Consider the following 27,733-nt stretch of genomic DNA (forward strand, 5'->3'; position numbering starts at 1 on the left):
ATAATTCGATGACCTATTCCACAAGTTGCAAAAATGGGCCGCTTTATCTAAAGACTTTCAATGAAACTGCAAATCAATAGCACAACTCCACTCAATGTGTAGCGGATGATGACCGATGCCGCTGGTGTGAGCTGTTGATCAAGCATGTGTTCACTGTCCTTGTCAAGCAGGAGACTATGAGGTTCCTGGAGAATGGACAATAAGGATTAATTAAATAATAATAATGATTACTGTAGTCTCAGAAGCATTCAAACCCTTGAAAAGAACACATCTTAAAAGCCCACACTTGCAAATCAGGTGTTATCTCAAGCACACCTGATGCAGCTCAGTTAATCATAGGCTTCATGAGATGCATCAGGTAGGCTTGAGATGAAATAAATCAAATGTCAAGAGATTGGTGCAAAAATGTAACAGATCATTCACTGCCTTGCATAAACAATACTAAGCACATAGAAAGATATGTTCCTTGAGCAGTAGCATACCACTTATAGCAGCAGATTATGTGGCCTGTGAGTCAGAGGAGCCCTGTGCCAGCAACAACACCGCCCCACCCTCACACGCCTGGCATCGTACGTTCTACTGTAATTGCATTCTGAGCTGAACTGAGTATTTTATGCATTTATTTTAATCAATAAGTACATTGTGGGGGGCCATAATACAGTTTGCAGGGCTATGTGGTGGCCATTATACTGATTGCAAGTGGGTCGCCCTCGCACACCCAGGGCAGCGGGGTACTCGGTACCGGGCCGGTGTCAAGGTGGGAAGGTGTCACAGCAGCGGTGACCCGGTCCGTGGCCCTGGGCGCCCAATATCAATGGCGGTGATGTTAATGGTGTTAAAGTTTATTAGAATAGTTCATGACGCCACCCGTGGTGTTTGGCAAGTAAGATGTTGAGCCAACGCTGCATGCAGATCCACTGGGACTGATGGTGTGGTGCAGCAAAGATGGTGTAGCTCCCCACAGGTGGAGCTGTAGTCCCAGGGCAGTGTAGGTGCAATGGATGAGGAGAGGCGCAGAATAGTATGGAGGCTGGTACCCAGGTGTAGTGGTGCGGGAATAACTGGAGGACACCAGAGTAAGCGGTTCCAAAGCTTTACTCACTGTTTGCAGTTCACACAACTGCCTGCCTCCGTACTGTGTTCTCCAGGTCAGGGCTCCAGCCAACCTCCAGGCAGGATAGGATTCTCCCTTCCACACTCCGCCAACATGTACCTTACTGAAAGACTCCTCCAATGCGCCTTTAGGTGCGAAGCACTCCAGTACTTAGTTACCCTGGAATGCCTCTCTCTAGGCGTTTCTAGTCTTTACTTGTATGACAGACAGCTGTAGCCTGCTTCGGGGACTCCTCGCTGCGTCCCGGCTCTCTATTCAGTTGCTGTTTTGTCCCAAGTCTATGATGGGAGCAAGGCGTTAGCGGCTCACTACTCCTCCGGTGTCTGTTGCCAGACATAAAGATCCAATCAACCTCGGGGACCGGGCCCCGGCCTTTGCGCTCTCTGGACTGAAAGGGTTCTCTCTCTTTCTCAACCTGCTTCCCACCGTCCTTCTATTCTCCTTCGTTCCGATCTGTTCTCTCTCTCTTATGGAAGGTTAGGTTATCAATCTTATCAGTCTCTTTCTCTGGTCTTTCTCGTGCCAGCAGCCCAGATCACTGGGACCTGCTGCGGCACGTCCTTCAGACACCCATCTTCTCTCCTCTCTCTCTCCTCTAACCAACCAAATCACTCTCCAACTGACTAACTCTTCCCACTCTTTTATATCATCTCACTCCTCCCGCCTCCCAGCACATCTCGTGTTACGAAGCAGGGTTCCATGAGGGGTGCTCTGCTAACCCCCAGCCTGAAGCTGTTAGGTGGCCCCACTGAACTATCCTGTGTGTGGAATGCAGGTGTGGAGCGTGGTCAGGAGTTCCCACCTTACTTGGATGGTGGGGCACTACACCTTAGGAGAAGGTGCAGTACCTCTGTGGCGACTGAAGCCTCAGGGGCGCCACACAAGATTATATGGGGCAGTTAAACTGTTTGCAGGGCTATGTGTGAGGACCATTACACTGTGGGAACCATTATACTGTTTGCAAAGCTATGTGGGGAGCCTTATACTGTTTGGAGGGGTAAGTGGGGTTTATTATTCTGTTTAGAGGGCTATGTGGGGGACAGTATACTGAATGGAGGGCTATATGGGGGAATTATAGTGTTTACAGGGCTATGTGAGGGCCATTATACTGTTCAAAGGGCCAAGTGGGAGCCATTCTTCTGCATGCGGGAAATTATACAGTGTGGAGGATCGTGTGGGGTTCATCATACTGTTTGGAATATTGTGTTTTGGCCATCATAGTGTGTGGAGGGCTGTGCAGGGGCCATCATACTGTGTGGAAGGGTGTGGTAACCATTACACTATATGAATGGCCATTACACTGTATAAAAAGCCATTATACTATTTGGAGAGCTGTGTGGGGTCCATCATATTGTGTGGAGGCTGTGTTGGGATCACTGTAGAGGCATCGTATTGTGTTGGGGTTACTGGGGGTATTATACTTTGCAGGGGATGGATGGTATTTGGAAGAATTCACTGCAGGGACATCATACTGTGTTTGGAGGCACTTTTATTGCCACAATATTTTATGTTGGCGCTGAAAGGTACGTCTTAAAGTGTCCAAACACTAAGGGTCTTCAATAGGATGAAAATTACTTTGTAAGGGCTGCAAAATTGTGAGACACACAGGGTGGGCCATTTATATGGATACACCTAAATAAAAGGGGAATGGTTGGTGATATCAACTTCCTGTTTCTGACACATTAGTATATGGGAGGGGGGAAACTTTTCAAGATGGGTGGTGACTAGAGTTGAGCAAAACGGGTCGAAAAAATTCAAAAGTCGCCGACTTTTGGCAAAGTCGGGTTTCATGAAACGACCCTAGGATGAGGTCAGCCACGAGGTCGGCGACTTACGCACCAAAGTCGCGTTTCAAAAGTTTGTTTTGCGCTCTTTTTCAGCCAATCAGGATACACGGACACTGTGGGCAACGTGATGACATAGGCACGGGTCACCACCATCTTTCAGAAGGGCATGCAAGTGATTGGCTTGCTTTGGTGGGCGTCACAGGGGGTATAAAAGGGCGTGCACGCCGACCGCCATCTTACTTCTGCCGATCTTAGTATAGGGAGAGGTTGCTGCTGATTCTGTAGGGAGAGCGTTAGGCAGGGAAGAAGACAAAAAAACTGCTTCTGCTGCTAGCGATTTGGCCTGCACAACACACCAGTCACTGTGTGTGCAGTACAAGGGGAGGCTATATAGTGGTGTATCAGTGGTGTTGGCTGTTGGGCTGCCTTTTAAGGCTTCCTGACAGGCTGGCATTGCTGTTTACCCACTGCTCCGCAAACTGCTTTTTTAAAAGCAATCCCAATTTTTTTTTTTTTGTCCTGCTGAGAAGAAAAAAAAACTGCTTCTGCTGCTAGCAATTTGGCCTGCACAACACACCAGTCACTGTGTGTGCAGTGCAAGGGGAGGCTATATAGTGGTGTATCAGTGGTGTTGGTTATTGGGCTGCCTTCTAAGGCTTCCTGAAAGGCTGGCATTGCTGTTTACCCACTGCTCCGCAAACTGCTTTTTTAAAAGCAATCCAATCTCCCTTATCCTCTAGTCACTTTTGTCACAGCTGTGCCATCGAGCCTGTCACATAGCGCTCAGATATTCATTGGGCCTCACACAATCCAAAAGTGTCCAGTGTCCAAAAGTGTGTGCAGATATTCAAAATCTCCCTTATCCTCTAGTCACTTTTGTCACAGCAGTGCCATCGAGCCTGTCACATAGCGCTCAGATATCAGTGGGCCTCACACAATCCAAAAGTGTCCACTGTCCAAAAGTGTGTGCAGATATTCAAAATCTCCCTTATCCTCTAGTCACTTTTGTCACAGCAGTGCCATCGAGCCTGTCACATAGCGCTCAGATATCAGTGGGCCTCACACAATCCAAAAGTGTCCACTGTCCACAAGTGTGTGCAGAAATTCAAAATCTCCCTTATCCTCTAGTCACTTTTGTCACAGCAGTGCCATCGAGCCTGTCACATAGCGCTCAGATATCAGTGGGCCTCACACAATCCAAAAGTGTCCAGTGTCCAAAATTGTGTGCAGATATTCAAAAACTCCCTTATCCTCTCGTCACTTTTGTCACAGCAGTGCCATCGAGCCTGTGACATAGCGCTCAGATATCAGTGGGCCTCACACAATCCAAAAGTGTCCAGTGTCCAAAAGTGTGTGCAGATATTCAAAATCTCCCTTATCCTCTAGTCACTTTTGTCACAGCAGTGCCATCGAGCCTGTCACATAGCGCTCAGATATCAGTGGGCCTCACACAATCCAAAAGTGTCCAGTGTCCAAAAGTGTGTGCAGATATTCAAAATCTCCCTTATCCTCTAGTCACTTTTGTCACAGCAGTGCCATCGAGCCGGTCACATAGCGCTCAGATATCAGTGGGCCTCACACAATCCAAAAGTGTCCAGTGTCCAAAAATGTGTGCAGATATTCAAAATCTCCCTTATCCTCTAGTCACTTTTGTCACAGCAGTGCCATCGAGCCTGTCACATAGCGCTCAGATATCAGTGGGCCTCACACAATCCAAAAGTGTCCAGTGTCCAAAAGTGTGTGCAGATATTCAAAATCTCCCTTATCCTCTAGTCACTTTTGTCACAGCAGTGCCATCGAGCCTGTCACATAGCGCTCAGATATCAGTGGGCCTCACACAATCCAAAAGTGTCCACTGTCCACAAGTGTGTGCAGAAATTCAAAATCTCCCTTATCCTCTAGTCACTTTTGTCACAGCAGTGCCATCAAGCCTGTCACATAGCGCTCAGATATCAGTGGGCCTCACACAATCCAAAAGTGTCCAGTGTCCAAAAGTGTGTGCAGATATTCAAAATCTCCCTTATCCTCTAGTCACTTTTGTCACAGCAGTGCCATCGAGCCTGTCACATAGCGCTCAGATATCAGTGGGCCTCACACAATCCAAAAGTGTCCAGTGTCCAAAAGTGTGTGCAGATATTCAAAATCTCCCTTATCCTCTAGTCACTTTTGTCACAGCAGTGCCATCGAGCCTGTCACATAGCGCTCAGATATCAGTGGGCCTCACACAATCCAAAAGTGTCCACTGTCCACAAGTGTGTGCAGAAATTCAAAATCTCCCTTATCCTCTAGTCACTTTTGTCACAGCAGTGCCATCAAGCCTGTCACATAGCGCTCAGATATCAGTGGGCCTCACACAATCCAAAAGTGTCCAGTGTCCAAAAGTGTGTGCAGATATTCAAAATCTCCCTTATCCTCTAGTCACTTTTGTCACAGCAGTGCCATCGAGCCTGTCACATAGCGCTCAGATATCAGTGGGCCTCACACAATCCAAAAGTGTCCAGTGTCCAAAAGTGTGTGCAGATATTCAAAATCTCCCTTATCCTCTAGTCACTTTTGTCACAGCAGTGCCATCGAGCCTGTCACATAGCGCTCAGATATCAGTGGGCCTCACACAATCCAAAAGTGTCCAGTGTCCAAAAGTGTGTGCAGATATTCAAAATCTCCCTTATCCTCTCGTCACTTTTGTCACAGCAGTGCCATCGAGCCTGTCACATAGCGCTCAGATATCAGTGGGCCTCACACAATCCAAAAGTGTCCAGTGTCCAAAAGTGTGTGCAGATATTCAAAATCTCCCTTATCCTCTAGTCACTTTTGTCACAGCAGTGCCATCGAGCCTGTCACATAGCGCTCAGATATTCATTGGGCCTCACACAATCCAAAAGTGTCCAGTGTCCAAAAGTGTGTGCAGATATTCAAAATCTCCCTTATCCTCTAGTCACTTTTGTCACAGCAGTGCCATCGAGCCTGTCACATAGCGCTCAGATATCAGTGGGCCTCACACAATCCAAAAGTGTCCAGTGTCCAAAAGTGTGTGCAGATATTCAAAATCTCCCTTATCCTCTAGTCACTTTTGTCACAGCAGTGCCATCGAGCCTGTCACATAGCGCTCAGATATCAGTGGGCCTCACACAATCCAAAAGTGTCCAGTGTCCAAAAGTGTGTGCAGATATTCAAAATCTCCCTTATCCTCTAGTCACTTTTGTCACAGCAGTGCCATCGAGCCTGTCACATAGCGCTCAGATATCAGTGGGCCTCACACAATGCAAAAGTGTCCACTGTCCACAAGTGTGTGCAGAAATTCAAAATCTCCCTTATCCTCTAGTCACTTTTGTCACAGCAGTGCCATCGAGCCTGTGACATAGCGCTCAGATATCAGTGGGCCTCACACAATCCAAAAGTGTCCAGTGTCCAAAAGTGTGTGCAGATATTCAAAATCTCCCTTATCCTCTAGTCACTTTTGTCACAGCAGTGCCATCGAGCCTGTCACATAGCGCTCAGATATCAGTGGGCCTCACACAATCCAAAAGTGTCCAGTGTCCAAAAGTGTGTGCAGATATTCAAAATCTCCCTTATCCTCTAGTCACTTTTGTCACAGCAGTGCCATCGAGCCTGTCACATAGCGCTCAGATATCAGTGGGCCTCACACAATCCAAAAGTGTCCAGTGTCCAAAAGTGTGTGCAGATATTCAAAATCTCCCTTATCCTCTAGTCACTTTTGTCACAGCAGTGCCATCGAGCCTGTCACATAGCGCTCAGATATCAGTGGGCCTCACACAATGCAAAAGTGTCCACTGTCCACAAGTGTGTGCAGAATTTCAAAATCTCCCTTATCCTCTAGTCACTTTTGTCACAGCAGTGCCATCGAGCCTGTGACATAGCGCTCAGATATCAGTGGGCCTCACACAATCCAAAAGTGTCCAGTGTCCAAAAGTGTGTGCAGATATTCAAAATCTCCCTTATCCTCTAGTCACTTTTGTCACAGCAGTGCCATCGAGCCTGTCACATAGCGCTCAGATATCAGTGGGCCTCACACAATCCAAAAGTGTCCACTGTCCACAAGTGTGTGCAGAAATTCAAAATCTCCCTTATCCTCTAGAAAAATATTCAGGATTGAGAGTCCTCAGTAGTTGATACATTTTAATGGCTAACTGAAAAGATGGTAATACATTGCAAGCTTTCGAGACTACTCAGGTCTCTTCATCAGGCTAGACTAATACAAAATCTGAAGTCACATATTTATGCACAATACAGCCTAGAAAAAATGCAATAGATAAGACAAGTGACGTGAAGCAGAACTTTCAATATGGGAGAGGGAGAAACATAAATATAAACATTGTACCAGTTCATAGATAAGGAGTCTGGATGTTTTATGGTCCTCTGATTGGGGTCTAGTTCTGTGTTGCCCCACAAGGTTTTAAAAGGAAATTCCTTAATTGATGTAAAAAGACATAAATCCATGCGACACATTCATTCCAGCACTGAGAGTGTCAAAGTTCGTCATAAATTTGTACTCCCAAACTCATCTCTCTCTCTGAGATGTGAAGTTACCTTTCAATACCAGTAATTTCATATCCATGCTGCGGTGATCAGGGATACAGAAATGTTTTGCCACAGGTAGATCCATTCTTTTTTCTCTTATTGTGTGACGATGAGCATTCATCCTTGTTCTAAGCTTTTGCCCTGTCTCCCCCACATACAGACCCCCAGTTGGACATTTAGTACAAATAATTAAGTACACCACATTAGATGTAATGCAGGTGAAAGTACCTGGGATCTTGTAGTCCTGATGTGAGTTGGGGATCTTTATCTTGTCCGTGGTCATTATAAATGGACAGGTTTTACATTTTTTCTGGTTGCAAGGAAAGGTTCCTGCAGCTGTTGGAGAGGACAGGGAGCTTCTGACAATGATGCTTCTTAAATTTGGGGGCTGCCTAAAACACAGTAGTGGGGGGTCTGGAAAAATGGATTTTAATCGGGCATCTTTTTGTAGTAAAGGTTGTAATTTCCGTGCAGCTCCCCTTAGCACCTCCAGATTTGGGTTGTAGGTGACTACTAGAGGCACTCGGTTATTTTCTTCTTTAGCTTTGTAATGTAGCAGGTGATTCCTTGACAATCTGGTGGCTCTTGTAATTTGGTTTTCAATTGTTCTTGGATGGTAACCCTGATTCAAAAAGGTCTTTGAATCAGGTCTTTGAAGAACAATTGAAAACCAAATTACAAGAGCCACCAGATTGTCAAGGAATCACCTGCTACATTACAAAGCTAAAGAAGAAAATAACCGAGTGCCTCTAGTAGTCACCTACAACCCAAATCTGGAGGTGCTAAGGGGAGCTGCACGGAAATTACAACCTTTACTACAAAAAGATGCCCGATTAAAATCCATTTTTCCAGACCCCCCACTACTGTGTTTTGGGCAGCCCCCAAATTTAAGAAGCATCATTGTCAGAAGCTCCCTGTCCTCTCCAACAGCTGCAGGAACCTTTCCTTGCAACCAGAAAAAATGTAAAACCTGTCCATTTATAATGACCACGGACAAGATAAAGATCCCCAACTCACATCAGGACTACAAGATCCCAGGTACTTTCACCTGCATTACATCTAATGTGGTGTACTTAATTATTTGTACTAAATGTCCAACTGGGGGTCTGTATGTGGGGGAGACAGGGCAAAAGCTTAGAACAAGGATGAATGCTCATCGTCACACAATAAGAGAAAAAAGAATGGATCTACCTGTGGCAAAACATTTCTGTATCCCTGATCACCGCAGCATGGATATGAAATTACTGGTATTGAAAGGTAACTTCACATCTCAGAGAGAGAGACGAGTTTGGGAGTACAAATTTATGACAAACTTTGACACTCTCAGTGCTGGAATGAATGTGTCGCATGGATTTATGTCTTTTTACATCAATTAAGGAATTTCCTTTTAAAACCTTGCGGGGCAACACAGAACTAGACCCCAATCAGAGGACCATAAAACATCCAGACTCCTTATCTATGAACTGGTCCAATGTTTATATTTATGTTTCTCCCTCTCCCATATTGATAGTTCTGCTTCACGTCACTTGTCTTATCTATTGCATTTTTTCTAGGCTGTATTGTGCATAAATATGTGACTTCAGATTTTGTATTAGTCTAGCCTGATGAAGAGACCTGAGTAGTCTCGAAAGCTTGCAATGTGTTACCATCTTTTCAGTTAGCCATTAAAAGGTATCAACTACTGAGGACTCTCAATCCTGAATATTTTTCTATCCACTGGCTAACACGGTACAAAGATATACACTCACTGGCCACTTTATTAGGTACACCTGTCCAACTGTGTGTGAAGACTTAATTTCTAATTAGCCAATCACATGGCGGCAACTCAGTGCATTTAGGCATGTAGACATGGTCAAGACAATCTCCTGCAGTTCAAACCGAGCATCAGTATGGGGAAGAAAGGTGATTTGAGTGCCTTTGAACGTGGCATGATTGTTGGTGCCAGAAGGGCTGGTCTGAGAATTTCAGAAACTGCTGATCTACTGGGATTTTCACGCACAACCATCTCTAGGGTTTACAGAGAATGGTCCGAAAAAGAAAAAAAATCCAGTGAGCGGCAGTTCTGTGGCCGGAAATGCCATGTTGATGCCAGAGGTCAGAGGAGAATGGGCAGACTGGTTCGAGCTGATAGAAAGGCAACAGTGACTCAAATTGCCACCCGTTACAACCAAGGTAGGCAGAAGAGCATCTCTGAACGCACAGTGCGTCGAACTTTGAGGCAGATGGGCTACAGCAGCAGAAGACCACACTGGGTACCACTCCTCTCAGCTAAGAACAGGAAACTGAGGCTACAATTTGCACAAGCTCATCGAAATTGGACAGTAGAAGATTGGAAAAACGTTGCCTGGTCTGATGAGTCTCGATTTCTGCTGCGACATTCGGATGGTAGGGTCAGAATTTGGCGTAAACAACATGAAAGCATGGATCCATCCTGCCTTGTATCAACGGTTCAGGCTGGTGGTGGTGGTGTCATGGTGTGGGGAATTTTTTCTGGGCACTCTTTGGGCCCCTTGGTACCAATTGAGCATCGTTGCAACGCCACAGCCTACCTGAGTATTGTTGCTGACCATGTCCATCCCTTTATGACCACAATGTACCCAACATCTGATGGCTACTTTCAGCAGGATAATGCGCCATGTCATAAAGCTCGAATCATCTCAGATTGGTTTCTTGAACATGACAATGAGTTTACTGTACTCAAATGGCCTCCTCAGTCACCAGATCTCAATCCAATAGAGCATCTTTGGGATGTGGTGGAACGGGAGATTCGCATCAGGGATGTGCAGCCGACAAATCTGCGCCAACTGTGTGATGCCATCATGTCAATATGGTCCAAAATCTCTGAGGAATGCTTCCAGCACCTTGTTGAATCTCTGCCACGAAGAATTGAGGCAGTTCTGAAGGCAAAAGGGGGTCCAACCCCTTACTAGCATGGTGTACCTAATAAAGTGGCCAGTGAGTGTACATCTTTCCCTTATCCTCTAGTCACTTTTGTCACAGCAGTGCCATCGAGCCTGTCACATAGCGCTCAGATATCAGTGGGCCTCACACAATCCAAAAGTGTCCAGTGTCCAAAAGTGTGTACATATATTCAAAATCTCCCTTATCCTCTCGATCACTACATTGTCCTCGCAGTGTACAGAGCCAGATTCTGACCCTGATGAGACTCAGGTGCCCCTTCCCGCACACTATACCACCATACACGGTGACACAGAGGAAGGTGCACATGACATAGAAGAGGAGGTGATGGATGACCCAGTTGTTGACCCAGATTGGCATCCATTGGGGGAAGAGGGTGCTGCTTCCAATAGCTCAGATGAGGAGCATCCACAGCAGACATCGACATCGCAACAGCTGTTATCTGGCAGGCCCGGAGCACTCCAAAGACAGGTTCCAAACATCAAAAGAGTTGCTGGACAGCTTGTCCAGAGGGTCAAAAGATCACAGCGTGCTAGGCCGCAAAATGTCTGCCAAAGTAGGAAGAGTGCAGTGTGGCACTTTTTTGAACAAAATCCTCATGATCAGGCCAAGGTTATCTGTAAGAAGTGCGCAAAGACCTTTAGCCGAGGGAAAAATCTGAAAAATTTGAATACCAGTTGCATGCTTAGACATTTAACCAGCATGCACTTGCAAGCGTGGACACAACACCAAACCTCAAGTGCCACATGTGCAACTGATCACAACGAAGGTAGTCAGCAACGCTACATTGCTTCTCCCACTGTAAGCCCACCGGTTAGCACAGCAGCAAATGTTGAGGTGTCGTTGCAAGACCACAGCAGTCAGGGAATCCCACTGTTATATCAACGAAAGACTGATTCTAGGCCATCAGAAAGAACACCAACTCCATCACCATCATCAACCCTCTCTCAGTCCACCCTGTCCACCGCCACTTCCACCATATGCAGCTCTCAAGTCCAGCTCACCCTCCCAGACACTATGAGTAGGTCAAGAAAGTACTCAGTCTCTCATCCGCGTACACTGGGTTTGAACGCCCACATTGCCAAACTAATCTCGTTTGAGATGATGCCCTTTCGGTTGGTGGAAAGCACAGCTTTCCGCGAACTCATGGCCTATGCAGTACCACGCTATGACCTACCCAGTCGCCACTTCTTCTCTCGCAAAGCCATCCCAGCCCTCCACCATCATGTGAAAGACCGCATTGTCCATGCACTCAAGCAGTCAGTGAGTGGAAAGGTGCACCTCACAACTGATGCATGGTCCAGTCGGCATGGCCAGGGCCGTTACGTGTCCATCACTGCGCACTGGGTTAATGTGGTGGATGCAGGGTCCACAGGGGACAGCGGTGGTGGGACAGTGCTGCCTAGCCCACGGTATAGGAAACAGTTGGCTGTAGGCGTTCGACCCTCCTCCTCCTCCTCCAGAAGCGAAAGCTCGTCCACAGAGCGCAGTCGTACGAGCACTCCATCTGCAGCTGCCACTGTTGCACACGATGTGTCCCCCTATCGAGCAGCTAGTGGAAAGCGTCAGCAGGCTGTGTTGCAGATGATGTGTTTGGGCGACAGACACACCGCCGAGGTGCTGGCCGAGTACTTGAAGCGACAAACTGAGTCATGGCTGGGCAGTGTACATCTTGAGGCAGGCAAGGTAGTTAGTGATAACGGACGTAATTTTGTGGCAGCAATAGCCCTTTCAAAACTCAGCCACATACCTTGCTTGGCTCACACCTTGAACCTGGTGGTGCAGTGCTTCCTCAAAAATTATCCGGAGTTAACAGCCCTGCTCCAGAAGGTGCGAAGACTGTGCGCGCACATCCGCCGGTCGCCTGTACACTCCGTTCGTATGCAGAAGCTGCAGCGATTGCTCCACCTTCCCAACCACCGCCTCATTATCGACATTGCAACAAGGTGGAACTCCACCCTGCACATGGTGGAGCGGCTGTGCGAGCAGAGGCAGGCCATAATGCATTTGTGGGAGGATACACGGCCAGGCACTTTGAGAGCAGACATGGAGTTGACAGGTGTGCAGTGGTCGAAGCTGAAAGACCTTTGTAAAGTCCTTCAGTGTTTTGAGGAATGCACACGGCTGGTAAGCGCAGACGACGCCATCCTAAGCATGAGCATCCCACTTATGCGTCTGCTCATGCAAACTTTGATGCACCTTAAGGAGCAGGCGTCTGCAGCCAATGTTGATGAGGAGGAAGAGGAGGAGGGAATCCTTGATGACATTCAGCCATTGTCTGCTCAGGGACCTCTCCTGGACGAGGTGGAGGAAGAAGAGGAGGAGGAGGATGATGATGGGGATGATTACTTAGGGGAGGAGGATGCATCTCGTGGGGCAAGTGAAAATGTTGGCGTGGCAAGGTCTGGTACAGGGTTTGTGCGTGACTGGATTGATGTGGATTTGCCAGAAAGTGCTCCTCCACCCAGCACTCGCAGTGCATCATTGACACCGGGAACATTGGCCCACATGTCAGATTATGCCTTGCGGATCCTAAAAAGGGACCCCCGCATTGCCAAAATGATGAACGATGACGACTACTGGTTGGCCAGCATCCTGGATCCACGCTATAAAGGCAAATTACAAAACATCATGCCACAGGAGAACCTTGACCTAATATTGGCTAATAAACAAGCAACTCTGGTAAATCGGTTGCTTGAGGCATTCCCAGCACACAGCAGCGGTGATGGTTCTCACACGAGCCGTACGGGCCGGGGGCAGCTTGGCAGAGGTGTTCGTGGTGCACACAGCAGAAGTGGCGTTGGAGACAGGGGTTTCATGACAATGTTGTGGACTGATTTTTCAAATACCGCTCACACAACTGGTAATACTGCATCGATGGAAAGTGACAGGAGACAGCAGTTGTCAACTATGGTTACAAACTACTTTTCCTCCCATATCGATGTTCTCCCACACAGGTCATTCCCCTTTGACTATTGGGCCGCTAAACTGGACACCTGGCCTGAATTGGCCCAATATGCCTTACAGGAGCTCGCTTGCCCAGCTGCAAGTGTGCTATCGGAAAGAGTCTTCAGTGCAGCTGGATCAATCCTGACAGAAAAAAGGACCCGTCTGTCAACCCAAAATGTGGATGATCTAACCTTCATTAAAATGAACCACGCATGGGTTTCCAAGGATTTTGTCCCACCTTCCCCTGATGACACATAGGGTGACAGAAAAATGGCTTGCTTTGGTCCACCTCTTCCTCGTACTTCACCTATTTCGCCTTTTGCATCAGCTGAATGTCCAACATCAACATATGCCACTTTCTAAAACTCCATAACTGTGCTGCCTCCCCCCCCATGGCCGGGGTCACCACCTACCGCACGACACCGTGCGAGTGCCGTTGCCCTGGACAGGTGGGTAGGCCGACTCTTGGGCGCGGGCACTGGCACAGGGTCCCTCATAGTGCAATCAAGTGTCTCTGACGGTGGTGGTGCACACCCGCCGTCAGACACACCGCTGTACTATGAGGGGCCCAGTGCCAGTACCGACGCCCACGAGTGGGCCCCCCTTGCTTGGGCAGGGCCCCAGCATTTGCAATCTTTACCTCTCCCTGCTCCTCCACTGTGTAATCTGGGCCGTCAAATCCATACTGTGCCTGACACCGTCTGAGCCTGCCTCATGCTGTATAGACATATATTTTGAATGTGTACGCTATCCATACATGTTATCCGGTGATACAGTACCCTTTCTAACCTTTGTGCAATCACGTACAATCCATACTGGGCCTAACACCGTCTGAGCCTGCCTCATGCTGTATAGACATATATTTTGAATGTGTACGCTATCCATACATGTTATCCAGGGATACGGTACCCTTTCTAACCTTTGTGCAATCACGTGCAATCCATACTGGGCCTAACACCGTCTGAGCCTGCCTCATGCTGTATAGACATATATTTTGAATGTGTACGCTATCCATACATGTTATCCGGGGATACGGTACCCTTTCTAACCTTTGTGCAATCACGTGCAATCCATACTGGGCCTAACACCGTCTGAGCCTGCCTCATGCTGTATAGACATATATTTTGAATGTGTACGCTATCCATACATGTTATCCAGGGATACGGTACCCTTTCTAACCTTTGTGCAATCACGTGCAATCCATACTGGGCCTAACACCGTCTGAGCCTGCCTCATGCTGTATAGACATATATTTTGAATGTGTACGCTATCCATACATGTTATCCGGGGATACGGTACCCTTTCTAACCTTTGTGCAATCACGTGCAATCCATACTGGGCCTAACACCGTCTGAGCCTGCCTCATGCTGTATAGACATATATTTTGAATGTGTACGCTATCCATACATGTTATCCAGGGATACGGTACCCTTTCTAACCTTTGTGCAATCACGTGCAATCCATACTGGGCCTAACACCGTCTGAGCCTGCCTCATGCTGTATAGACATATATTTTGAATGTGTACGCTATCCATACATGTTATCCGGTGATACGGTACCCTTTCTAACCTTTGTACAATCACGTGCAATCCATACTGGGCCTAACACCGTCTGAGCCTGCCTCATGCTGTATAGACATATATTTTGAATGTGTACGCTATCCATACATGTTATCCGGGGATGCGGTACCCTTTCTAACCTTTGTGCAATCACGTGCAATCCATACTGGGCCTAACACCGTCTGAGCCTGCCTCCTGAGACATATATTTTGAATGTGTACGCTATCCATACATGTTATCCAGGGATACAGTACCCTTTCTAACCTTTGTGCAATCACGTGCAATCCATACTGGGCCTAACACCGTCTGAGCCTGCCTCATGCTGTATAGACATATATTTTGAATGTGTACGCTATCCATACATGTTATCCAGGGATACGGTACCCTTTCTAACCTTTGTGCAATCACGTGCAATCCATACTGGGCCTAACACCGTCTGAGCCTGCCTCATGCTGTATAGACATATATTTTGAATGTGTACGCTATCCATACATGTTATCTGGTGATACGGTACCCTTTCTAACCTTTGTGCAATCACGTGCAATCCATACTGGGCCTAACACCGTCTGAGCCTGCCTCATGCTGTATAGACATATATTTTGAATGTGTACGCTATCCATACATGTTGTCACGCCGTGCTCACCTGGGGGCGGGACCTCGGTCCCGACGTCATCTCTTCCGGAGCTGCGGTCACTCCGGGGGTCCCGTAGGGTGCGCACGCGCAGCTCTCGTCCCCGGGCCTCCTCCTACATGTCACGTTTGCGCTTGCGCGCTCCTGTCAGTGCTGTATAGGGCTCGGTCCTCTCTATGGTAATGGAGGACCTGACCCGGAACCTGTAGTGGTAATGTGCTTTCTGGCTATGTTCTGACCCGGAACCAGTAGTAGTCATGTGCTATATCAGACGACCTCCCCCTAGGGGAGGCGCCTGATTATTGTTGTGCTTCCTGGCTTGGTCTGCCGTGTCCCTGCCTGGCTGTGCGCTGTACTCAGGTCCTCTGCCTTCCACTCTGTTGTGCCTCTTGGCACACGCTCTGAATCTGCACTCTGCTTTGTACTCGGTTGTGCCTCCTGGCACATGCTCTGACACTGTACTCTGTCTCATACTCGGTTGTGCCTCCTGGCACACGCTCTTACCCTGTACTCTGTCTTATACTCAGTCGTGCCTCCTGGCACACACTCCGATTCCGTGCTCTGTCTTATACTCAGTTGTGCCTCCGGGCACACACTCTGATCCTGTACTCAGTCTCTTACTCTGTTACACCTCCTGGCACACCTGCTGCCTGACTCAGTGCTCTGACGTGCTCCTTGCACGCTTCCTGCTTCACTCACACCCGGACGAACGAAGTCTCTGTATACCACGTGTTCCCGTGTCCACACTTTACACGTTCCTGCAGACACCCTCACCCACTCGTGTCTCCTGTGAGCCGGCCGCCTGGTGCCAGCAGTCGTGGTGCCTCACCCCCTGGGGCTTGCCCCTGACACTCCCTGTATAGGGGGTGGTCTTCACTAGGTCAGCTCGCCCTGGGAGGGTTGGTGTCACGACCCAGAGGGTCCACTCCAGGAGTCGTCACAGTATAATCAGGCCATGGACCCCTCTGGTGCCACCACCTCCATCCAAAAGGAACTGGTGGTCCTACGGGAGAGTCAGACCAGGATTATGGTCTTTTTGAAATCCATGGAGTCTCGTTTGTCAGCCATACAATCCGTTTCTGCCCAGTCCTCGGCCCCGCACCCGATGCCGCGCCTCGGCAAGCCACCCCGATATAGCGGGAACCCTAAGTTTTGTCGAGGATTTCTGAACCAATGCCGGTTACATTTTGAGCTTTTGCCGCAGCACTATCCCACTGAGCGCGCCCAAATTGCCTTTATTGTTTCACACTTAGAGGGGGAGGCATTAGCATGGGTGAACCCCCTCTGGGAGCGCAATGACCCACTCGTCTCTCGGCTTTCCACCTTTTTGGACACCTTCCGCAAGGTGTTCGATGAGCCGGGTCGGCTGGCCTCTATCACCGAGTCCCTCTTTAACCTCCATCAGGGTACGCTACCGGTAGGACAGTATGCCATCCGTTTTCGTACCTTGGCCTCCGAACTCGGTTGGAACAACGAGGCTCTCGTAGGGATCTTTTGGCGTGGCCTGTCCAGTCGGATCAAAGACGTACTGGCAGGTCGGGATACTCCCACCTCCTTAGAGGATCTGATCTCACTGGCGACACGCATCGACCTGCGGTTTCAGGAACGTGCCCGTGAATTAGCCAGAGAGAGGAGCTCCTCTCACCTCCTCCGTTCCTGCTCCAAGAAGCCGGGAAACTTCTCCGCCTAGGGTTGATAGGAGAGGCCTCCCTAGGTGTACGTGATTCCTCTCCTCCCCTGCTCGTGTCCGTATTATTGAATCTCGGTGCCAAGCGTTATTCTGAGGAGGCTTTCCTGGATTCTGGCGCGGAGGGGAATTTTATCACACTCGAGGCGGTTAAAAAATACCGGATTCCTGTCTGATCCCTGGAGACTCCTCGGTCGATTGTTTCGGTCAATGGTACGTCCGTGCTGGAGTCCGTTACCCAGGCCACCGAAGAGATCGAGCTGCAGATCGGAGCCCTGCACCTGGAGAAGATCTCCTTCCTCGTCTTGTCCACCATGTCTCACGCACTTCTTCTAGGCCTCCCTTGGCTACGGACTCATGAGCCAACCCTGGACTGGCGGTCGGGCGAGATACTCCGGTGGGGACCGTTCTGTCAGGAGAAGTGCCTGTTGCCCGTTCGTCTGATGAACTCTGCCGGTCCATCCCCGGCACCTACAGGTCTGCCGTCGGCTTACTGGTCCTTTGCAGATGTTTTCAACAAGAAGGAGGCCGAGACTCTGCCCCCCCCATCGGCCATATGACTGTCCGATTGACCTCATTCCTGGTTCTACACCACCCAGGGGTAGGATATACCCGCTACCCCCTGCTGAGACCCAAGCTATGTCTGACTATATCCAGGAGAACTTTGCTAGAGGTTTCATCCGTAAGTCCTCCTCGCCCGCGGGAGCTGGATTTTTCTTTGTAAAAAAGAAGGACGGCTCCCTCCGTCCTTGCATAGACTACCGAGGCCTGAACAATATCACGGTCAAGAACAAGTACCCATTGCCACTGATCCCGGAGCTCTTTGACCGACTTAGAGGAGCTCGAATTTTCACCAAACTGGATCTTCGTGGGGCCTACAACTTGATCCGCATTCGTTCCGGGGATGAGTGGAAGACCGCCTTTAACACCAGAGACGGTCACTACGAGTACTTGGTCATGCCCTTCGGCCTCTGCAATGCCCCAGCGGTTTTCCAGGTGTTCGTGAATGATGTCTTCCGGGATATGCTGTACTCCTGCGTGGTAGTCTATCTGGATGACATCCTCGTTTTTTCTCCAGACCTCTCCGCCCACAGAAAGAACGTGCGTCAAGTCCTCCAGCGCCTGAGGGAGAACCGCCTTTATGCCAAGCTCGAAAAATGTGCCTTCGAGCAAACGTCCCTGCCATTCTTGGGGTACATTATCTCAGAATCAGGTCTATGCATGGATCCGGCAAAAGTGTCCGCCGTCCTCGATTGGCCACAGCCCCATGGGGTGAAGGCAATCCAACGCTTCCATGGTTTTGCGAACTACTACCGACAGTTCGTTCCTCATTTTTCCTCTTTGGTTCGCCCCATCTCGTCCCTTATCTGAAAGGGAGCTAACCCAAAGGCTTGGCCCTCTGAGGCTGAAGAGGCCTTCCAGTCGTTGAAACAAGCCTTCGCCGCTGCTCCGGCGCTTCACCGACCTGAGGTTAGTAGACCTTTCACTCTCGAGGTAGACGCATCCTCTACTGGGGCTGGCGCAGTCCTTCTGCAGAAATCCTCTTCTGGACGTTTTGTCACCTGTGGCTTCTTTTCTAAAGTATTTTCCTCCACTGAGCAGAACTACTCCATTGGCGACAAAGAGCTATTGGCCATTAAGTTGGCCTTGGAGGAGTGGAGGTACTTACTGGAGGGTGCCATACATCCATTCAAGATCTTCACAGACCATAAGAACCTGGCGTACATCCAGTCCGCACAGAGGCTCAATCCTCGGCAAGCCAGGTGGTCCCTATTCTTCGCCCGCTTTGACTTTGAGCTACATTTTCGGCCCAGCGATAAGAACGTTAGAGCGGATGCGTTGTCAAGATCATTCCTGTCGTCTGATGCAGAGGAAGAACCCTCTCATATCATTGATTTATCCAAAGTAATTACTGTGGCTCCTGTCAAGTTAACCACGTTACCTCCGGGAAGAACCTTTGTGGCTGAGAATAACCGAAAACGAGTGCTAAATTGGGGACATTCGTCCAAGATTGCCGGTCACGTTGGTGTCAAAAAGACTTTGGACTTAATCTCTCGCCATTATTGGTGGCCTTCACTCTCCCAGGATGTTAAAGACTTTGTAGCATCTTGCCCGTCCTGTGCCCAGAACAAGATACCCAGACAACCACCCTCCGGTCTTCTGTTCCCGCTTCCCATTCCGTCGGCTCCATGGCAGCACATAGCCATGGATTTCATTACTGATCTGCCTTGTTCTTCCGGTTGTACTGTGGTCTTGGTGGTTGTAGACCGATTTTCAAAGATGGCTCACTTCATTCCTCTTCCCGGACTACCCTCTGCTCCTGACTTGGCAAAGATCTTCATTTCCCATATCTTCAGGATTCACGGCTTCCCCCAGCACATCGTGTCGGATAGAGGGGTCCAATTCACCTCCCGGTTCTGGAGAGCTCTATGCGGACTCATGAAAGTGTCATTGGATTTCTCTTCCGCCTATCACCCCCAAACCAATGGGCAGGTGGAACGTACCAACCAGATCCTTACATCCTATCTCCGGCATTTTTCTAATGCTCATCAGAATGACTGGGTCGGTCTACTTCCTTGGGCTGAGTTCGCCTACAATAATCACTCCAGTGAATCGTCTACCAAGTCTCCTTTCTTCATCGTCTTTGGACAGCATCTCAATGTGCCTCTACCGGTACTTCCTGTCTCGGGGGTACCTGCTGCCGATTCTCAGTCTGTGGAGTTCTCCAGGGTATGGCAGGAGACCAAAACCGCTCTCGAGAAAGCACGGGACAGAATGAAATTACACGCTGACAAGAGGCGCCTGGACGTTCCTCCATTTCTCCCTGGTGACAAGGTGTGGCTCTCCACCAAATACGTCCGCCTTAAGGTACCATCTTACAAACTGGGTCCCCGTTACATTGGTCCTTTTGAGGTCCTCAGGCGGATTAATGATGTTGCTTACAAATTGAAGCTGCCTCCTTCACTCCGTATTCCCAATTCCTTCCATGTGTCTCTCCTAAAACCTGTGGTTCTTAACCGATTCATCCTTCTCCAGGCCACACACCCCAGCCTGTTGGCTTGGGGGATGAGTTTGAGGTGAATGACATTTTGGCCATGAAGAAGGTAAGAGGGAGAACCATGTTCCTGGTCGATTGGAAGGGTTTTGGCCCCGAGGAGAGGTCATGGGAACCCAGGGAGAATATCCGCGCACCCCAGATTTTGTCTAAGTTCCTCTCCAGTTTTAGAAAGAGGGGGCGTAAAGGGGGGGTACTGTCACGCCGTGCTCACCTGGGGGCGGGACCTCGGTCCCGACGTCATCTCTTCCGGAGCTGCGGTCACTCCGGGGGTCCCGTAGGGTGCGCACGCGCAGCTCTCGTCCCCGGGCCTCCTCCTACATGTCACGTTTGCGCTTGCGCGCTCCTGTCAGTGCTGTATAGGGCTCGGTCCTCTATGGTAATGGAGGACCTGACCCGGAACCTGTAGTGGTCATGTGCTTTCTGGCTAGGTCCTGACCCGGAACCAGTAGTAGTCATGTGCTATATCAGACGACCTCCCCCTAGGGGAGGCGCCTGATTATTGTTGTGCTTCCTGGCTTGGTCTGCCGTGTCCCTGCCTGGCTGTGCGCTGTACTCAGGTCCTCTGCCTTCCACTCTGTTGTGCCTCTTGGCACACGCTCTGAATCTGCACTCTGCTTTGTACTCGGTTGTGCCTCCTGGCACATGCTCTGACACTGTACTCTGTCTCATACTCGGTTGTGCCTCCTGGCACACGCTCTTACCCTGTACTCTGTCTTATACTCAGTCGTGCCTCCTGGCACACACTCCGATTCCGTGCTCTGTCTTATACTCAGTTGTGCCTCCGGGCACACACTCTGATCCTGTACTCAGTCTCTTACTCTGTTACACCTCCTGGCACACCTGCTGCCTGACTCAGTGCTCTGACGTGCTCCTTGCACGCTTCCTGCTTCACTCACACCCGGACGAACGAAGTCTCTGTATACCACGTGTTCCCATGTCCACACTTTACACATTCCTGCAGACACCCTCACCCACTCGTGTCTCCTGTGAGCCGGCCGCCTGGTGCCAGCAGTCGTGGTGCCTCACCCCCTGGGGCTTGCCCCTGACACTCCCTGTATAGGGGGTGGTCTTCACTAGGTCAGCTCGCCCTGGGAGGGTTGGTGTCACGACCCAGAGGGTCCACTCCAGGAGTCGTCACACATGTTATCCAGGGATACGGTACCCTTTCTAACCTTTGTGCAATCACGTGCAATCCATACTGGGCCTAACACCGTCTGAGCCTGCCTCATGCTGTATAGACATATATTTTGAATGTGTACGCTATCCATACATGTTATCCGGGGATACGGTACCCTTTCTAACCTTTGTGCAATCACGTGCAATCCATACTGGGCCTAACACCGTCTGAGCCTGCCTCCTGAGACATATATTTTGAATGTGTACGCTATCCATACATGTTATCCAGGGATACGGTACCCTTTCTAACCTTTGTGCAATCACGTGCAATCCATACTGGGCCTAACACCGTCTGAGCCTGCCTCATGCTGTATAGACATATATTTTGAATGTGTACGCTATCCATACATGTTATCCGGGGATACGGTACCCTTTCTAACCTTTGTGCAATCACGTGCAATCCATACTGGGCCTAACACCGTCTGAGCCTGCCTCCTGAGACATATATTTTGAATGTGTACGCTATCCATACATGTTATCCAGGGATACGGTACCCTTTCTAACCTTTGTGCAATCACGTGCAATCCATACTGGGCCTAACACCGTCTGAGCCTGCCTCATGCTGTATAGACATATATTTTGAATGTGTACGCTATCCATACATGTTATCCGGGGATACGGTACCCTTTCTAACCTTTGTGCAATCACGTGCAATCCATACTGGGCCTAACACCGTCTGAGCCTGCCTCCTGAGACATATATTTTGAATGTGTACGCTATCCATACATGTTATCTGGGGATACGGTACCCTTTCTCACCTTTGTGCAATCACGTGTAATCCATACTGGGCGTGAGAACGGCTGGCGAGCTGTTAAGCAAGCTACAGCACCTGTCCAGACAAGTACAGGGATTCCCTAGCGAGGAGACTTATTTGATTGTTTTCAATGTTGGGACAGCAATTTTTGGGGAGCACTATACTCTGGAGAATGATAGATGGGGCCCACCATACACTGGAACATTCCAAAGGTGGACATCAGACACTGGAGCAGCATTTACAGGGCCCATTATACACTAGAGCATTAGAAATGGGGCCCATTATGTTTGGAGCATTATTTGGGCCCATAAGACAGTGGAGCTTCATCCATGGGGACCAACATATACTGTAGCATTATGTGGAGCTCATCATATACTGTTTCAAACATTATATGGGACCAATGATTCTGTATGGAGAAATAGATGGGCCTCGTCATGAGATGTAAAAAGTGAGGTATTTTTCATTGTACTATACCGCTATTTCTCTGCCGTATCGGAGCATGGTGAGTTGTGGTATGTGTTAAAGGGGCGCTCTTTCGCCCAGGGCACATGAAAACCTGCAGCCAGCCCTCCCCCCCCACAACTTTAGCCAAATAACCCCCATTTTTCAGTGCGTAACTTGTATTATGAAGTTAATTAAGGTTGACAAGCTTAAGAAAGAAGAATTGATGCTTTTGGCATTCAAATGGGCACTGTAGGTGTGTTTCCTGTCCTCCTCTCACTGACGACTTTTATTCCCCATTGACTTACATTGGGTTTCGTGTTTCGGGACGACCCCGACTTTTCCCTATAATCGGACGATCTTGCTCGACCCGACTTTTGGAAAAGTCGGGTTTCACGAAACGAAACGCGACCCTAAAAAAACAAAAGTCGCTCAACTCTAGTGGTGACCATGGCAGCCATTTTTAAGTTGGCCATTTTGGATCCAACTTTATTTTTTTCAATGGGAAGAGGGTCATGTGACACATCAAACTAATTGAGAATTTCACAAGAAAAACAATGGTGTGCTTGGTTTTAACATAACTTTATTCTTTCATGAGTTATAAACTTGGATCCAAAATGTCTGACTTCAAAATGGCCACCATGGTCACCACCCATCTTGAATGTTTCCCCCCCCCCCCCCATATACTAATGTGCCACAAACAGGAAGTTGATATCACCAACCATTCCCCTTTTATTTAGGTGTATCCATATAAATGGCCCACCCAGTAGGTTACCAACTACCTAATAGACTGCACATAAGAAGCACATAGTTTACAAGCTCTATTTTATAGAACTTGTAATCACTGCTCTGAACCTGCCAGATAGAGAGATCCAGCCGTCCAGCTTCAGTGCCACTGCACTCCTTTGAAGTTACACCGGTAAAGTTGCCTGTGATTGCAGCATTTTTGAGCACACAGTTTGGGCCAGCAATGCAAAAATACTGGCTTGAACTGTCAAAATTGAGGATTGCACCGCCCCTCTCCACAAGCAGGAAGCCGAGAGGCTGAGCAGCAGTGCACTGATGCAAATTGAGGTTGAGAATAAGTCTTTAAGTGATTGTCATTAAATCTTTATTTCACATTTAGTATTTACTTCTGTATGCTAGCACTTTATACTACTTTACACAGTCTGTTGTGAGACCATCATTTTGTGTACCATAGTGAGCAGGTAGGAAGACACAGTAATGGTTCAGAGGCAGAGCAAGCGTTAACATGGGGTTTAATTTAACAGGTATACTCACAGGGAGAAAACAAATAAAACAGTATAAAGTAACACAGGGGACATAACTCAGGGGAAGCGGGTGTGAAGCATAGGGTAGGAAGTTCAAGGATAGTAAATATCAGTTTGACGACTTCAGAATGCGGTTAGTTCAGGATGTGGATGTTGGCACCTTGCAGTGGCACATAAGGGGCCTGGTATGGTCCTGGAAAAGATGGCATCCTGAATCCTGTCGGCGAAGGTGATTCCTTGTGGTCCGGTGTAGTCCAGGAAAAGATGACGTCTTGGCTCCTGGTGGCGACAGGGATTCCTTGTAGCCCGCTCGGTGATCAGTGCGTCAGGAAAGGATGAGCCAGACAGAGCACAGTCTTTCCCCCTGTCAGCATACAGGGACAATGGGCAACTCGATTCAGGTACAAAGGGAAACACCTCACAGTGGGTGTCCCCATTCTCCCATCAGTGCATGCGCAGGCTTATGTCCTGACTGGGCGTCCTGTCACTCACGCTCAGCTATGTCAGTGGGGACCAGGTACATCGTTGTCGGCAGTCTCTGTTAACAGCTTTTAGCCTCTGCTGGTTTTTGCCCACTCTGGCAGTCGCCCCCCCCCTGCAGAAGCCCTGACACTGCACTCCTGCACGATGCAAGTTCCCACGGCAACTAACTGACTTGCGCGCTCTGTGGCCCTTTTATCTTTGCCACACCCCCTACTCCTAGGCACAGAGGTCGGTTCGGGGCTTTAAGCTTTCCCTTGTGAAACCTGCGTGACAGTTCCGGATCCGTCACGGAGTAGGTAGGCTTGGTCCGGGTCTTCTCCTTACACCATAACAGTAGATCGATGGCTATCATACAATATAACATAATTTGGCATCTGTATAGTAAATGTATGACATGATGTGGCCACATCTGGTGATAACAGCTCATCTCTAGGGATTTTTGGAAGCTGGACCCATAACCAAGGCTGTATTTACATCTCATGCTACCTAAACACTGAATGCTCTCCATTTTGTTGGCTAATAAAACACGCCGTGTTTTTGGCGTTTGAAGTGATTATATGTGCGCCATAAATTTTTGTGCTAAAAAGTCAGTTACAAAGAACATTTTTTACTTTGTGCAAAATTTGTGATCCACATGCACCATTTTGATGAATTTAGAGCAAAAAAAGTCAGTGAATACAAAAAGACAAAAAAAGAAAAGTGACTTAAAAAAGAATTGGAAGGATGAACCGAGCACTGTTTTTCATTTCTTCACTTTATATTTACATAGAAAACACAATTACTATAGATTGCAATAACTAACCCATTTTTAAAAGTAATACAAAAAATATCAAATTAAAAAATAGGGACTGAAATGTTACATATAGAGATGAGCGAACCTGACCAGTAAAGTTTGGCTTCTCCTGGACATCTGTGTTACTGTTCAGGTTCAGCACCTCAAACATTGTGGAATCATGTGACACCCCAAACACCAGCGTCTTTGAAAGGCGGTAAGATTATTACCGCCGGTCAGAGAGCTGCGGTTCCCATGCTGTCAGATGACAGCATGAGCCAGCAGATGTGACCGGCGGCAAAAAGTTTACTGCCGGTAACAGGTGTCAGCTGATGAGTGAGTACTACTCCAATCAGCCTACGCCTGCTGCCACTGAACAGCGAGAGCAGGCGCCGCTGATGGGAGTATTCATTAGCTGTCGCCTGTGCTATAAAAAAATGAAAAATGATGTGGCATCTCTTCTATTTTTGATAACCAGTGCAGGCAAAACTGACAGCTGTGAGCTGCAACCCTCAGCTATCAGCTTTATCATGGCTGGTTATCAAGAATAAAGGGGACTCCAAGCCATTTTTTAAAATAATTTAAATAACTAATTTAAAAAAAGTCATGTGGTCCCCACATTTTTTACAACCAGCCAAGCTAAAGCAAACAGCTGGGGTATGGCATTCTCAGGCCGGTAAGGGGCCATGGATATTTCCCCCGAGCCTAAAAATAGCAGCTTGCAGCCGCCTCACAGGGGGTGCATGTAATAGATGTGCCAATTCTGTCACTTTGTCCGGCTCTTCCCACTTGTCCTAGAGCGGGAAAAAGTGGTTTAATATTTGTGAATCTCACGGTGCTCATGGTGATTTCATTGAGGTCATCACAGCTTATCATCATGGCTCACAGTGAAGTGCAGGTGGGAATGCAGCCTCAGTGACCTGCGATAACTTTGATGACATCACCACTAGTCACTGAAGCTATGCTTGCAGCACCTCATTCTCCCATAGTTTTCAGCCTGAATTGTCGCATCATGCCACCATTCAGGTTGTAAACCACAGAGACTGAAGTAAGATTTCTGGGAAAGAAGACGAAGGCAAAGTCTTTGGCTCTCCAGGATTGACAATATTCCAGTGGGTGAGCTAGTGTGGTTTTTTTTTACTTCAGAGACTGGAGTAAGATTTTTGCCATAAGCTGCACCACATCTCGTCATGAATTAGGCAGGCAGGAATTACCAAACTCCTTCCCACCCATTCTTTACCCACTTTGGAGGCTCTGGCTGGGATTGATGTCAAAGGTTTTAAATTTCTGTATACCCTTGAGTTATGCAAAAATGTTATGACTTTGAAAGCGTTTTACATCAGTTTTCTGTTGTAAATACTGATGTATGTTACATTCATGATTCGACCTCTGTAATATTATATAATATATTTTCATTGATACCCTCCTATATCATTATATGCATTGTTTTAATGTAAATTATATTGCATCTAGTGATTTAAAATAAATGTATTGCAAGTTATACATTTTCACAATCTCTGTGCAAATAAACAGTAAGGTCATATTTCTAAATTCTACCTGTATAAGATTGACAATTTGTCTTTATTTCATATTAGGATGTAATAGTACTTTGAAACTCAAAAGTTACAGTTAGTGAGTTTGAATGTGGATATTATCAGATATTACCTCTAATAGTCTACACTAAATTTTCCATCAGCAATTGACAACACTAGTAACATAATTTATGATCCCTATGTGTTCATAGACTTCCTTGTATCTGCTTACAGTATGTACTAATGGCTAACCAAAGCACAGATTATTCCCTGAAACAGTCATACCCACGCTAGTCATAATGATCCTTAGCCAGAGACAGCATGAAGCCATCCTGAAATCTGCCCAAGAATTCTCTGAGAGCAGAACACAGATAATGCTAAGCAGCTGTGCAATGAATTATATGCACCTGAATGCCCCACTTGGCTGTGCATGATTTAAGACATACCCATATAAAATGAGAAAAAAAAAAACACACAGTGATAAAATCAAACAATAATAAAATAATAATTACATCACTGCATAAGATTTCTGTACACTGTCAATCATTCCACACACTAAACACCAGTGACTAGAGTTGAGCGATACCGTCCGATACTTCAAAGTATCGTATCGGATGGTATCGGCCGATCTTTAAAAAAAGTATCGGTATCGCCGATTCCAACACCGGAAGTCCCATTCAAGTCTATGGGACTTCCGGTATCGGAATAAGAAAAACCCTTTCCTGCCCTTGTACAGCCTCTCTGGGGTCTGTACGGGCCTTTAGGGGGGCTGTGCCGGCCTGCCAGGGGGTCTGTGCAGGCTCCGGTGGTCTGTGCCGGCCTGCCGGTGGTCTGTGCAGGCTCCGGGGGGCTGTGCCGGCCTGCCGGGGGGCTGTGCCGGCCTGCCGGGGGGCTGTGCAGGCTCCGGGGGGCTGTGCCGGCCTGCCGGGGGGCTGTGCCGGCCTGCCGGTGGTCTGTGCAGGCTCCGGGGGTCTGTGCAGGCATCGTCCGATGGGACTACAAGTCCCATCGGGCGATGCCTGCTACCATGACAGTGATTGACACATTAGCCAATGATGGGA

The sequence above is a fragment of the Dendrobates tinctorius genome, unplaced genomic scaffold (assembly GCF_039654945.1).
Source record: "Dendrobates tinctorius isolate UK_male_01 unplaced genomic scaffold, ASM3965494v1 ptg000207l, whole genome shotgun sequence".
NCBI lineage: Eukaryota > Metazoa > Chordata > Amphibia > Anura > Dendrobatidae > Dendrobates > Dendrobates tinctorius.